Raw genomic sequence first — 15,622 nt, 5'->3', positions numbered from 1 at the left:
GGTGAACTACATAGTACACCCCAAGCTTTGGTCTTAAAACCCTTTTTTTACGGTAGTTGACATATATAACATTTTCATCCAAAATCAAATAAAAATAATACATTCTTACTCAAAATTAAACTCTGTTATTAAAACAATAATATCCAAAAAGTAACATTACAATTTTATCCTTATTATTTCATTTTTCAAAATCATCACATAATTTTAAATTAAAAAAATTAAAAATAACTTTTTAAATATTTAAACTATATAAAAAGTCTTTTATTTCTATTTTTTTTTACCTCACCCATTTATTATATATTAGAAGGTAAATAATAACTTTTGAAAATATTAGAATCTTTTTGAAAATTTCAAGGGGTTACTAAAAATTTGAAAAAATTTGGAAGTCTTTTAAAAATTTTTGAAATATCAAATTGTCATCAATGATTGCAAAAATGATAATTACACCATGAAAGAATTAAACATAATACAACAAAACATGGGTGTATGTATCATATTACAATTATTAAGGGCGTACAGTAATTTCAAAATATATAAGATTTGAAAAGATGTTAATGATTAAATTGTGAGTTTTTATTTTTATTTTTTTTCAAGATTAATAGAATGTAAATGACTATGTTTAAAACATTTAGGTTTGAAAGTTGTTTTAAAACTTGAATCAATTAGTTTGATCAAAAACCAATGTATAATATAATCTGGGACATAGTCAATATAAGTTTTGATTATTAGATCAGAGTAATTCAAGACAAAATTAAGTATGTAATATCAAATTATAGTATAATAACAGAGACAAGTCGATTCAACAATTATACTGATATCATTTAACTATCGAATTTGATGCTTGAAGAGAGAGGGCTTTTTGCCCACCTTTCTTCTAGGAGATTAACCCACCGATCAACCAAACATTCATACTCTTGTAAAATTGAATATAATTCAACAGTGATAGTGTTCGGATGACTATTTTCAACCCAAACTTTTACCAAACAACAATATCTATCTTTAAGTTTGACAATTTCGTTTTTCCACCAATCTTGAAAATTTCACTTTTCCATCTATCACCCACTTTCATTGATAAAATCAGTTACATAAAAGGGTAACAGATCATTTGCCCCCAAATCCTCTAATTTCTTCCCACCACCATTTCCTAGCCTTCTCCATCTCCACTTTTGTTGAGTTTATTATTTACTTTTGCAGATTACACCTGCAACACTAGAAGTACAAGGGTTGTTTGTTTCCTTCTGTATAAAAACAATGTCATCCATTTTGATTCAACACAAATATTTACATGAACTATGAAGGATGATCCTGATCATACATTATATGAATGTAAATATATGTTTGTATGTATATAGTTCTTTTCAATTGTGATCGACTAGGGTAAAAGTAAATTCTTGAATTGGAATAGTAAATATCAAAGAGAAGACGAGGCAAAGCAACTTCCTCTTTGGCTTTTCTCTCTGCACCACACTCAGATATGCCAAGCTTTTAGTACTTTTGGGTCGTCGACGTTAGGTATGTATACATATATGTGTCACTGCAGCTGATGAGGTACGAATACTCACCGTAACAACATAAACAGCCATTGTTACATGCTAAAATCTGCAGGAGAAAAAAACCCACACTTTGATTTGTGTTGCAAAATCGGAGAAAAAGCAATAAACAATACTACCCAGTAAGTTCTTTACGAAAATTAACTTTATGATTTTATTACCAAATCAAATAAACATTTATGGCGATTAATAGACATAGTAAAATATATGGACTGAGGCCTGAGAACAAAACGATTATCGGATAATCATCACTGCCTGAAAAAGATATATGTCCAATTAAGTCGTAACAAGAAGGTGCAACAGAATTATTTATTGTTTGCCTGCAAGCATAGTGCACCTAACAAAATGTTAAAAATGCAAGCAAAGAAGGTGATGCAAAAGATGGGTATATTATTATTTATTGCAACTAAGCAGACAATAATGAGCGAAAATGATGTTCCTGGTATAACTATATATACATTCAAAAGCCAATAAGAACATGAAGGAAACAAGGTGGCTTGATGAATAACTAGCAGGCAATTATGTGTGTATTTATAAAAATTCAGAGGTTCATCAATAATGCAATTTAAAGCTAAAACAAATAATTTACAAACAAGAGAAAGCTTCAGGGTAAGCAGTGAGAAAAAACCTGATATAACATGAACCACATACCCCATCACAGAATCATTTGCTTTTTGCTTTAGGCTCATAGCATTTGCTGCCAATTTACAAGCTATTAAGGAGCTTCTGATCACGGACTAAAGTAGGACACAATCGTTCATCTGAACCTGCTAAACATGACAGTAAAGAGGCCCCGCCAATGCCGGTAGAAAAACAAATCAGAAAGTTGATAGAATAAACGACATAAAACAACCTAAAGTTAAAACGCAAGAAACCTCTAGATCCACTTCTAAAGTTGCCTACAATTCTACATTAAACCTGAAAGTTCCCATAAAGGAAAAGAATATTACCTGTAGTCTGGAACCACTTCCGCTGGAACTGTCTGTAGCAAATTCTAGTCAGTTGTATAACCAGAGCTAGCAACCCATTACTACACAATTTTACACAAAACTAGTAGAGGTCTTTGCTGAAAGCAAGTTCCACCCTGGAGCGCCTTCACCTGGAACCCACGCATTTAGCTTAATCATGCCTCCACCTAAATTCCTTGGTCTACCAAAATTATGAGCATGTCTCCACATGCCCTAAAAGCTAAACCCTATTCACTCATTGAATCAACTTCTTAGGTAATCTACTCTTTTTCCACAACATCAATTGAAGGTGATGCCTCACCAACAGTCCTTATAGGGTATTACAGTCCATGTCCTTATGTTTAAATCACACACCTCCTCACATAAAAGCATACTATGGTCTGTGTTCCAATCCTACAAATTACATAAAACTTCACATTTATAAATGTCCCTGAGCACAATTTTCCTTGTTTGTGCATGCTTGAGATAGTCACCCAAGTGCTCATTATTGAGTTATAAAGCTCGGCCGAGCTCAAAATATTGCTGGTTGGATCATAACTGCCATCTAGGATAGCAATTTCCCCTGAGCTGGCTGATCCAAATAAGCACCTTGGCGCATCTATGCTCATGACGTTACTTCATTTCCAAAAACAAGCAATTCCTTTCCAATGGCAATGAATCCATGTATTAACACATGAAGCATTTATGGACAATATTTTGAGCTCAACAAGCCTAGGGGGAATTGCTATCTTAGTGAGTTATATGAGCCATGCAACAATATTTTGGCTCAGCCGAGCTTTATAACTCAATAACGAGCACTTGGGTGGCTTTGCCAAGCATACACAAACCAAGAAAAATGTGCTCAAGGGCCATAATAAATGTCAAGTTTTATGTAATTGATGGGATTAGGACAGAGACCCTAGTATGCCTTCATGTGAAGAGGTGTATGATTTTAAAACAAATACATGAACTGTGATACCCTACATGGACTGTCGGTGAGACATCATCTTCAAATGATGCTGTGAAAAGAGTAGATTGCCTGAGCGAGTAAATTCAATGAATGAATGGGGTTTAGCTTTCAGGGCATGTGGAGACATGCTCATCATTGTTGGTGGACCAAGGAATTCAGGTGGAGGAATGATTGAGCTAAATGCATGGGTTCCAGGTGAAGGCGCTCCAGGGTGGAACTTGCTTTCAGCAAAAAGGCCTCTACTAGTTTTGTGTATAATTGTGCAGTAATGGGTTGCTAGCTTTGGTTATATAGCTGACTAGAACTTGCCACAGTGAAAGTTCAAGTGGGCCGTCATCTTGTAAGGCAGTCAATCCTTCAGCCTCTTGAAAACCTCAGAAGTATGCAATCCAAAAGCTTTTGTATTAGAGGTGCACCGACTAATTTGATAAACCTTGAAAGAGATGAAATGTTGGGCATGTGATTGACATCGATCAACTACTGAAGATAGACACCTAAGAAACGTACCAAAAATTTACTAGCTCTTAACACATGACAAGGCTAATTCTCGTTATTTGTTACCAAAGCCATTCACCATAATTTTCAAAAGCAAGTGAAAGAAAAGCGCTTACTAAAAATCGCTTGAACTCCATCCACGCACCCCACCTCGTTGGCCAGCAACGACAACTCCTCGCCCAAAAATCTGCTTGGCTTTCGTCGGTCCATCTAGACACATGTCCAATGGCATACAAGAATTCAATAACAAATGCACGATTTAAATTGTAATACTTCATATTCCAGTCTTTTTAGCAATGAATAAACATGGAATACATCCACGCATAAGTACACATGCAAAATTCTATTTCTCACACACACACACACACATATGGAGGAAGTTAAAAAACCTGAACCATATCTTCGCAAGCTGAGTAACCGAAGTGCTATTGTTCAACTTAACACTAACTTGATCAAAGAGATCATTACTGACTCGATTGAGAAAGGATTAGTGAGCGATAACCTTGGATTCGAGGTAGCAATTGAGATCAATTAAGCCTCGATCCAAATCATGACAATGAGTTTCAATCTTGGTTGGAAAGGGCATAGGTAGAGATAGTCGTAGCTTGAGATAGAGTTATGGTTGAATTAGTCACAAACGACAATTTTTTAGGGTTTTAATGGAATGATGCGGTTTATGAGAAAAGGAGAGAAACAAAACTCTTATATAGCGTTTTATCATACTTAAATGGAAAGTATACTAACATACCATATTAATCTCAAATAAAATAATTAGGCACACATTAACAACAAATATAAATATATATGTAAATTCTGATTTACCCATTTGTGATTGTTCATTGTTTTAATTATAATTAAAAATCACTTGAAATGATAAAAATTGTGTCCAGTATTATTATATAAAATATGATATCAAATCACGGTCAAATACTTTAGTCAAAGTCTTCAATTGTTAAATTTATATGAATTATTATTAGCGATAAAAATTATTTTTCAAAAAATGAAATATATTTTTGAAAATCTAACAAAATGAATAAAATTTTTCAAAAAAAAAAAGGACAAAAAGGAAAGAAATATGCATCTAGAAGATTTCTGGTATTTAGAAATTTCAAATTATGGTAACAAATTCAATAATAAATACAAACAACAACCCATTTGTCATTTACCAAATTACAATGAAAATTGAAAATTATATTCTAAATTTAGATGAAAATAATAAATAAAAGCTGATTCTCTCTTAATGGCTGGATTTTGTCACTTGTATTCAAATTTAAATCTTTAAATTGAGTCAGATATATCATTCAATTTTCTATGCATATCAGATTTCTTTTCCTTTTTTAGGGCATTGTATTCATGAGGATGCAAATTTTACATTTTTTGGGCAGATTTGGGTTTAAATTGAATAGTTTTGTACATTAAACTTGAAATTCAAAAATGAAAATATGTGGGTGTAAGGAGATAAATAGTTACAATCACAATCTAGTCCTTGAGTGAGTCTTGGTCTTAAAGTTATATTATCTAATTTTTTAACAGCATTTTAGTCCCTCTTAGCTGTGTTTTGGTCCAGCAAATTTGTTTCATACAGTAGAGTTGGATTTCATCCAAATGGACCCTGAGCAATGGCCAATTTGAGATAGCGTTTGAAATTTGGAACCAATTAGTTGTTCAAACCAGTGTAGGCTAAGAGAAAGAATTAGTTTCAATATTCAGATTAGTTTGACTCATAGTTGAATCAACCAAATCGTATCTAGTCATGATTCAACCATTGGGTCATTCCGATTAAACCATTATACTGACATAGTATGACATCATATTGATATCAACAATTATTTGTAAAACTTTGTGAGCACTAAGACTTGAACTTGAGCTCTACAAATGGCCCATGATAGTGTGTGACACCTACCAAATTCCATTTTGAACAATAAAATTGTTTATATTCAGATTTAAATATTAATTTAATATCTAGATAATATATCAGTATATAATTAGATAATTATAAATTAATAATAAAATAATATTTAATTATTCATATTAAATTTAATTACATTGGATTTGCCTAATTAATTGTGACATTAACTTGTTTATCACTATTTTAGAACTTGAACCATCTGGTTTGACTAGAAACTCAGGCTAAATCGTGATTTTTCCAATTTCTACAACTAAAAAGAAAAAAAAAACTTGGAATCAATAACTATTATTAATCAATCAGATATCGGTGTTTATTTATTGTTTTTAAAAACAATAAATATTTCATCAGTAATACTATATCCATAAAATTTGTATAAAAAAAATTACATAGAGTGATGTAACAATAATGTGACAATGTTTTTTTATCTATTATATGTCAGTATTCTCATATCATCAACATTAAATAACTCTCTTATCAGTTTGTGTAATTTTTTTATACATATAATATTACTCATATTTCATAATTAACATTTTGACATATGATATTTAACACATGAAATTCAGAGACAACAACAATCTTCTGCCACTAATGGTTGGTAAAGTAAAACGGGGCATTTTAGGGTTTGATGATATATGCAATGTATGTTAAAGAATAAGAAAGATGAGAGATCTGATGATGGTGTTTAGTTTTGCTTCTGTGGAAGGAACATCGAATCGAGTTGAGACTTGGTGGAAACATGATTGAAATTCGGTTTGGTAATTAGACTGATCCAAAATCAGACTAACCATGTTCTATTGGTTATTGGGTCAATCTAAGAAGGAAGGAATTTACCAACCTTTACAAATTATAATAAAGCCAAGTTAGAATATATTTGATCTAAATTGCTTAAACAATGATAATTTCTCATATAAATTGAGTTCGAATTGATAATTGTTTCAATAATCATGTGAATTGACGCATCATAATGACTTAATAATTTAAAATAAATCATTACATATAAAATGCTTTTAAATGTTAAAAAATTATTAAAAAATAAAAAATGCGTGAAATTGAGAATAATACTCCAGTTTCTTTGCCATTTTCACAATTTATACATAAATTAACATGTTACAATTTTCACACTACCATTTCCTAGCCTTTCCCACCTCCGCTCCACCTTAGGTTTGATGCAAACTCAACTTCCCACATATTAATTATCGAAAATCTAAATACTTATCTACCTGTTAAATTTTACTGTTACTGGTAGAGGTAAAATCATCATTAAAATTTTTTATTTAAACTCATATTTTAGTATTACCCTAAAATTTTAAAATGTATATTTTTGCCCCATAATCTCATAACTTTCGGGTTTAAAAACTGACTCTCCCCCTCCCCCCCAAGTCTTGGGTTTTAAACTCTCATATTTTTTCCCATTCAATCACCCTCCATATTTTTAGAAAAGTTTAACTACACCCCAATCTTCCTTTCTCCTCTATAGTGATGATTCGTTGCCACCAGCCATCGGTCTTTCCCTCTTGCCTTGCCAATCACTCTCCCTTTCTACTCTAGCTATGTTTGTCTCCCGACGAAGACTCTTCGTCTTCATCTCTATTGATGATAGTAGAAATGGGAAGGGAGAGTGGTCTAGAGGGAGAGGGAAGGTGGGAGGGAGAAAGTTGGCAATCGAAAACGGTGGATGGTCACCAGAGATCAAATCTAAAAACTGAGGGAGAGAGAAAGGGTGAAACTAAAATTTTTAGAAAGTTGGGGAGCAGCAATAATGGGAAAAAAGATAAGGGTTTAAAACCTAGACTTGGGGAGGGAAAAGTTAGTTTTTAAATCTAGAAAATATAATGTTAGGGAACAAAAATAAACATTTTAAAACTTTAGGGTGATTCAAAATATGAGTTTAAATAAAATTTTTAAATAACGATTTTACTTCTGACAATAACAATAAAATTTAATTAACGGGTGAATACTTAAATTTTTTATAATTAACATATGAGAAGTTAGGTTTGCATCACACCTTTGGTGGGAAATAGACTTTTGGCCTCTAGTTTTTCATATTACACCCAGGACACTAAAAGTACAAAAATATCATTCATTTTTTATTCAACACAAATATTTACATAAACTATGAAGGATGATCCTGATCATACATTATATGAATGTAAATATATCTACATATGTTGTTGTTTTCAATTGTGATCGACTAGGAATTGAGTAAATTTTTTAATTGGAATAGTAAATATCAAAGAGAAGACCAGGCAAGGCAACTTCCTCTTTGGCTTTTCTCTCTGCACATGGGCACAAAATTCCATCTCCACCATCCTCAGATATGCCAAGCTTTTACTTCTTTTGCGTATGTATGTGTCACTGCAGCCATTGTTACATGCTAAAATCTGCAGGAGAAAAAAACCCTAAGTGAGTTGCCAATTCTCACCCTTGATTTGTGTCGCAAATCGGAGAAAAAGCAATAAACAATACTACCCAGTAAGTTCTTTATGGAAATAATTTTATGATTTTATTACCAAATCAAACAAGCATTTCTGGCGATTAACAGGCATAGTAAAATATATGAGCTGAGGCCTGTGAACAAAACTGCTATCAGATAATCAATGCTGCCTGAAAAAGATATACGTGATATCAGTTAATTATTCTGCACATTAGGAATAGATGTCCAGTTAAGTCGTAACAAAAACGTGCAACAGAGTTATTTATTTTTTGCCTGCAAGTATAAGAACATGATGAAAAGATGGGTATATTATTATTTATTGCAAGTAAACAGTACAAGTATACTCCGACAAGAATGAACGAAAATGATGTTAAAACAAATAGTTTACAAACAAGAGAAGGCTTCAGAGTTAGCATGGAGAAAAAATCTGACAAAACATGTACCACATACCTCATTATAGAATCATTTGCCTTTTGCTTTAGGCCCGTATAGCATTTGCAGCCAATTTACAAGCTATTAAGGAGCTTCTTATCACAGACTAAAGTAGGACACAATCTTTCATCTGAACCTGCTAAACATGACAGTAAAGAGGTCCTGCCAATGCCGGTTGAAAAACAAATCAGAAAGTTAACAGATTCAACAACATAAAACAACCTAAAGTAAGCGGGCAACAAACTTCCAACCCACTTTTAAAGTTGTCTACAATTCTACTTTAATCCTGAAAGTTCCCATAAAGGAAAAGGATATTACCTGTAGTCTGGAACCACGTCCACTTGAATTGTCTGTGGCAAATTCTAATCAGTTGGATAACCAGAGCTAGCAACCCATTACGATACAATTATACGCAAAACTAGCAGAGGCCTTTGCTGAAAGCAAGTTCCACCCTGGAGCGCCTTCACCTGAAACCCATGCATTTAGCTCTATCATGCCTCCACCTAAATTCCTTGGTCTACCAAAATGATGAGCATGTCTCCACATGCCCTAAAAGCTAAACCCTATTCACTCATTGAATCTACTCCTTAGGCGATCCACTCTTTTTTCACAACATCAATTGAAGGTGATGCCTCACCGACAGTCCATATAGGGTATAACAGTCCATGTCCTTGTTTTTAAATCACACACCTCCTCACATAAAAGCATACTAGGGTCTCTGTGCCAATCCCAGTATGCCTTCATGTGAAGAGATGTGTGATTTAAAAACAAATACATGGACTGTGATACCCTACATGAACTGTAGGTGTGGCATCATCTTCAATTGATGCTGTGAAAAGAGTATATTGCCTGAGCGAGTAGATTCAATGAATGAATGGGGTTTAGCTTTTAGGACATATGGAGACATGCTCATCATTGTTGGTGGACCAAAGAATTCAGGTGGAGACATGATTGAGCTAAATGCATGGGTTCTAGGTGGAGGCACTCCAGGGTGGAACTTGCTTTCAGCAAAAAGGCCTTTACTAGTTTTGTGTATAATTGTGCAGTAATGGGTTGCTAGCTTTGGTTATACAGCTGACTAGAATTTGCCACAGTGAAAGTTCAAGTGGACCGTCATCTTGTAAGGCAGTCAATCCTTCTGCCTCTTGGAAGCCTCAGAAGTATGCAATCCAAAAGCTTTTGTATTAGAGGTGCACCAACTAATCTGATAAACCTTGAACTAGACGAAATGTTGGGCATGTGATTGACATCGATCAACTATTAAAGATAAATACCTAAGAAACGTACCAAAAATTTACTAGTTGTTAACACATGACGCGTCTAATTCTCGTTATTTGTTACCAAAGCCATTCACCATAATTTTCAAAAGCAAGTAAAAGAAAAGCACCTAACAAAAATCACTTGAACTCCATCCAAGCACCCCACCTTGTTGGCCAGCAACAACAACTCCTCGCCCAACAATCTGCTCGGGTTTCGTCCCCCCATCTACACACATGTCCAATGGCATACAAGAATTCAATAACAAATGCACAATTTAAACTGTAGTACTTCATATTCCAGTCTCTATAACAATCAATAAACATGCAATACATCCACGCATAAGTACACATCCAAACTCTATTTCACGTATATATAAATAGAGGAAGTAAAAGAACCTGAAACATATCGTCACAAGCGAGTTGTTGAAGTGAGATCAGTCAACTTAACGTTAACTTGATCAGAGAGATAGCATTATTGACTTTATCGAAAAAGGTTTAGTGAGCGATAACCTTGGATTCAAGGAAGCGATTAAGATCGATTAAGCTTTGATCCAAATTGTGACAGTGAGTTTCGATCTCGGTCATCTACACACAATGTCCAATGGCATATTGAAATTCAGTGACAAATGTGCCATTTAAACTGTAAAACTTCAGATTCCAATCTCTATAACAATCAGTAAACATGCAATACGTCCGCACATAAGTACACATGCATAACTCTACTTCACATATACATAAAAAAAGGAAGTAAAGGAACCTGAAACATATCTTCGCAAGCGAGTAACCGAAGCAAGATCAGTCAACTTAACGCCAACTTGATCAGAGAGATCATTATTTACTTGATCAAAAAAGTATTAGTGAGTGATAACCTTACATTCAAGGAAGCAATTGAGATTTATTAAGCTTTGATCCAAATTGTGACAATGAGTTGGAGAGAGCATAGGAAGAGATAGTTAAAGTTGGAGGTAGATTGATCACCAAAAAAAAAAAAAAAAAGTTGGAGAGTCTATGATTGTTTCAAATCATAGTAGAAATTAGACACGAGCGAGAACATTTTAGGGTTTCACTGAAACAATACGGCGCTTGAGAAAGAGAAAAAAGAGACGAAATATCTTATATAGTGTTTTATTAGGCTTAAATGGAAGGTATACTAATATACAATATTAGTCCAAAAGCCGTTTTGAAATATACAATAAAATAATTCGACATTCAATAGTATCAATACAAGTATGAATTCTGAAATATCAATTTGTGACTATGTGTTGTTTAAATTGTAATAAAAAATTATTTAATTATATAATAAAATATTAACAATTGTGCCCATTTTAAATATATAAATTACTCAATTACGAAATAAAATATTAACAGTTATACCCATTATTAATGTATTAAGTATTATTAGATAATATGATATGAATAAATAATGTTAAGCTCTTTAGTCAAAGTCTTCAATTATTACATTTATATGAATTATTATTTGTGATGAAAATCATTTTCCAAAAAATGAAATATATTTTTGAAAATCCAACAAAAATGATAAAATTTTTTGGAAAAACAAAAACAACAAAAAAAGGAAAGTAATATGCATCTAGAAGATTTATTATATCTAGAAATTTCATATTATGGTAAGAAATTCAATAAAAAAATGCAAACAACAACAACCCTTTTGTAATTTACCAAATTACAATTAAAATTGATAACTATATTCTAAATTTAGATGAAGATAATAAAATAGAAGCTGATTCTCCCTTAATGGTTGGATGTTGTCACACTATGTAATCAAATTTACATCTTTAAATGGAATTTAATATATCATTCAATTCTCTATGCATATCAGATTTCTTTTCCTTTTTTAGGTTATTGTATTTATGAGGATGCAAACTTTAATTTTTGTTGGCAGATTTCTTTTCCTTTTTTAGGGTATTGTATTTATGAGGATGCAAACTTTAATTTTTTATGGCAGATTTGGATTTAAATTGAATAGTTTTGTACATTGAACCTGGGATTCAAAAATAAAAATTTGTGGGTGTAAGGACTTGAATAGTTACAATCACAATTTAGTCCCTGAGTGAGTCTTGGTCTAAAAGTTGTGTTGTATAATTTTTTAAATGTATTTTAGTCCCTCTCAATTGTGTTTTGGCCTAGAAGTCTGCTTCGTACAATAGTTGGATTCTATCTAAATTGAGTCCGAGCAAAGACCAATTTGAAATAGTGTTTTAAACCTCAAACCAATGGGTTGGTCAAACCAGTTTAGGCTAAGGGTAGAGAATTAGTTTCAATATTTAGAGCAATTTAACCCACAGTTGGGTTAAGTTGTATCAAGTTATAATTCAATCATCAAGTATTATGTTTAAACCACTATGTTGACATTAGTATGACCATGTTGACAACAACAAGTATTTGAAAAACTTTGCAAATACTATGACTCGAACTCAAGCCCTGCCAATGGCAGGTGATCATATGCGCCACCTATCAAATTCCATTTCGAATAACAAAACTAAATGTACTTAGTTTTGAGTAATCAATTAAGTAAAGATAAATTCAAATTAAATTTAATTACGTTGGATTTGGTTAATTAATTATGAAATTAACTTGTTTATCAATGTTATAAAACTTGAACAATCCGATTTGACTAGAAGCTAGTGCTAATTGGCAGTTTTTTTATTTTCTACAACTGAAATGAAAAGAAAACTTCGAATCAATCTTATCAAATGATTGACCTAAAACTAATGGAAATTGAGGTTCTCTCTCCGTTACACGTTAAAATAAAAATGCATATCAAATTGAAGTGAAAGACACACATAATTATATAATAATATATCATATTAGTCTCAAATTCATTTTAGAATATAAAATAGAGTAATGCTACGTACACTAACAATAAATATAAATACATATAAACTACGATACCTTATTTTGTAATTGTGTGTTGCTTTAATTTTAATTAAAAATCATTTAATTATATGATATAATATCAAATTTTGTATCTATTATTAGTGTATAAAGGTCAAACTCTTTAGTTAAAGTCTTTAATTTTTTAATTTATATAGATTATTATTAGTGAAGAAAATTATTTTCCAAAAAATGAAATATATTTTTTGAAAATAAAAGAAAATGATTAAAAAAATTATTTGTAAGCTGATTCTCTCTGAATGGTTGGATTTTGTGTTACATCTTTCATAGAATCTAATGTATCATTTAATTCTTTATGCATACCAGATTACCTTTCCTTTTTCAGGGCATTATATTGATTAGGATGCAAATTTTAATAGTTGGATTTTGTTACATAATATTTTTTATTGAATTTGTTACCATAATTTGAATTTCTAAATATGTGAAATCTTCTAGATGCATATTTCTTTCCTTTTTGTTGATTTTTCTCAAAAATTTTATCATTTTTGTCGGTTTTTCAAAAAAATATATTTCATTTTTTGGAAAATAATTTTCTTCACTGATAATGATCCATATAAATTTAACAATTAAAGAGTCTGACCTTCCTAAATTTTGTATAAAATTATTGAAACGATAAGTCTCAAACTCATTAACGCTTTTTGCCTAAAATTTATCAAATAAAATTTTGAATTCAAACTGAGCAAAGTAAGTCTTGGAAGGTGGATTGACTCCATTTGGCTAAGCTAGAATTCATTTAATACTAATTCGTATCGAATTTGTGCAAGAAAATTTAACTTATTTTGAAATCGAATTGATCAAGTTCAAAGGTGTTTAGCTCAATCCCGCTCGAATTAATTGTTTAAATTCATGATTCAGATCAAATTGAGTTCGTTGTTTGAATTTGTGGGTCAATTTGGTTCAAATACATTGCTTAAATTAGTAGTTTTCCTTATAATTTTGATAAAAAGATATTATTTAGTCAATAAGCTATGAACTTGAGCCACGAATCCAATTCACAAATTCAAACTATTGATTTGAACCAAATAGAGCCACAATTCAAGTTATAAATTTGAATCAAACTTGAGACACCTTTTATTTTGATATGATGAACTCGAGCCAAACTTATGTCGAACCATTTGTCGTTCGTACTAAACTTGAGCCAAAGGTTGCTAATAATGTAAAATCGTATGTTTGATATGTTTAGTAATTTTTGAAATTTTTAAGGGTGTTAATGATTATTTAAGTGGTCTTTGGAAATTTGAAAAAAGTTTAAGGTTGATTTTGAAAATTTTAAAATATTATTATATCTTTCAATAGTTTCAAAAATGATAGTTAAATTCTCAAAGAATTAAACATAGTGTAATAAATTATAAATTTATGTTACATGATTTTTATATTTATCTTGTTATTTTATTTACATATTTATTGTATATGTATTTTATTTTCATTTTACACGCTTATTTCATGTTTTAGATATCTATAATTCAATAATATTTATTAATAGAAATATTTGAAAGGAAATAATTTTTAATAGGTTTAAACTGAATCAAATCGTATTTTTTCTATTTGATTTGGTTTAATTTGAAATTTTTTCAAACGATGCACACTCTTAGAACTAGGGATTCAAAAATGGAAATTTGTTTCGTACCAGGACAAGAATAATAACAATTACAAGTTTCATGCAGTTGTGACAGAAATTTGTTTGGTCATTACATAGCATTAGTGAATTTTGTAATGGCTTACTTTATTTGTTGAACATGTTTCTGTGATATCAGTGACTTAGTTTGCATACATACATACATAGGATTACATTCTAGGTTGTGATGGATTTTGTGGATAAGCATTCTGATGTTCCTACACTTAGAGGGTTCTCTCAATTTCCACTTCATTGTGATGAACTAACTTATGTTTCCATTCTACTTCTTTGTATTAAAAATATGTTAATGTGTTGTTTCCTCTTTGTTGAGTTATAGGAGGTCTTTGTTGGGGGAGTTTGCGCATTTTTTTAATTTAAAGAAGGCCAAACAAGTATTTCCCACCCAAGTTATGTTTTTTCTACAAATTCCCTCCCGTTAACTTTGAAAAGCCCATTTACCTACCCATGGGCTGTTAAAAAAAATGTCAGGCTGACGGATTTAAGGGCAAAATCGTCATTTTACCTGTAATATTAAAAATAAACTTAAATTTAATTTCTTTTTTACCCTCAAACCCTAATAACTAACAATTTTCCTCTAACCCAAGTTTTCAAAAACAATATTTTCCCCCCTAGGGTTTCCAAACTTTCGGATTGAATTTTTTGACAAAGATCGACGATCTTTAGATGACGTCTCCTCCTCTCCCGCATCTCCTCTTTCCGACCGTGCGACGTCTTTCCCTCCTACGGGTCGTAGTCGACGAAGACGACACAACTTCTTCGAGACGAAGACAAATCGTCTTCGTTCAGAGATGAAGACGATTCGTCTTTGTCATCATCTTCGTCTCGACGAAGACAAATCGTTTTCGTCGATGACGATGTCGTACAGTGTCTGAAGTGTATGACCGAAAGGAGGGGCCGCCGGAGAGGGAGAGTAGGTGCTTGAAGATCATTGGTCGTTACCAAAAAAATTAGATCTGAAAGTTTGAAAACCCTGAGGGAAAAATATAGTTTTTGAAAACTTGGGTTGGGGGAAAACTTTAGTTTTTAAAGTTTAGCGGAGAAAAAAGAGATAAAATTTCAAGGGGTTAGAGTTCCATT

At 31.9% G+C, this 15,622-nt stretch overlaps 2 long non-coding RNA genes across 4 annotated transcripts; both read right to left on the bottom strand.

The window, feature by feature from the left end:
- Positions 1–1,016: 1,016 nt before the first annotated feature.
- Positions 1,017–3,619, bottom strand: LOC123195849. The gene is made up of 3 exons (XR_006497532.1): positions 2,501–3,619; positions 2,202–2,320; positions 1,017–1,599 (listed from the first exon to the last, which is right to left on the bottom strand). It is a non-coding gene; the product is annotated as an uncharacterized LOC123195849 (long non-coding RNA).
- A 4,312-nt stretch (positions 3,620–7,931) lies between these two features.
- LOC123194425 lies at positions 7,932–11,058 on the bottom strand. Of its 3 annotated transcripts, none has more exons than XR_006497273.1 (5): positions 10,754–11,058; positions 9,056–10,581; positions 8,756–8,899; positions 8,382–8,475; positions 7,932–8,252 (listed from the first exon to the last, which is right to left on the bottom strand). It is a non-coding gene; the product is annotated as an uncharacterized LOC123194425 (long non-coding RNA). The 3 variants fall into 3 exon arrangements; XR_006497275.1 differs by having other exon boundaries at positions 8,382–8,899; positions 9,056–10,011; positions 10,125–10,581; XR_006497272.1 differs by having other exon boundaries at positions 8,382–8,899.
- Positions 11,059–15,622: the final 4,564 nt, after the last annotated feature.

The sequence above is a fragment of the Mangifera indica genome, chromosome 1, assembly GCF_011075055.1.
Source record: "Mangifera indica cultivar Alphonso chromosome 1, CATAS_Mindica_2.1, whole genome shotgun sequence".
Classification (NCBI taxonomy): Eukaryota; Viridiplantae; Streptophyta; class Magnoliopsida; order Sapindales; family Anacardiaceae; genus Mangifera; species Mangifera indica.
Note: the sequence above shows the minus strand (reverse complement) of the source record. Positions and strands in the feature narration are given on the sequence as shown.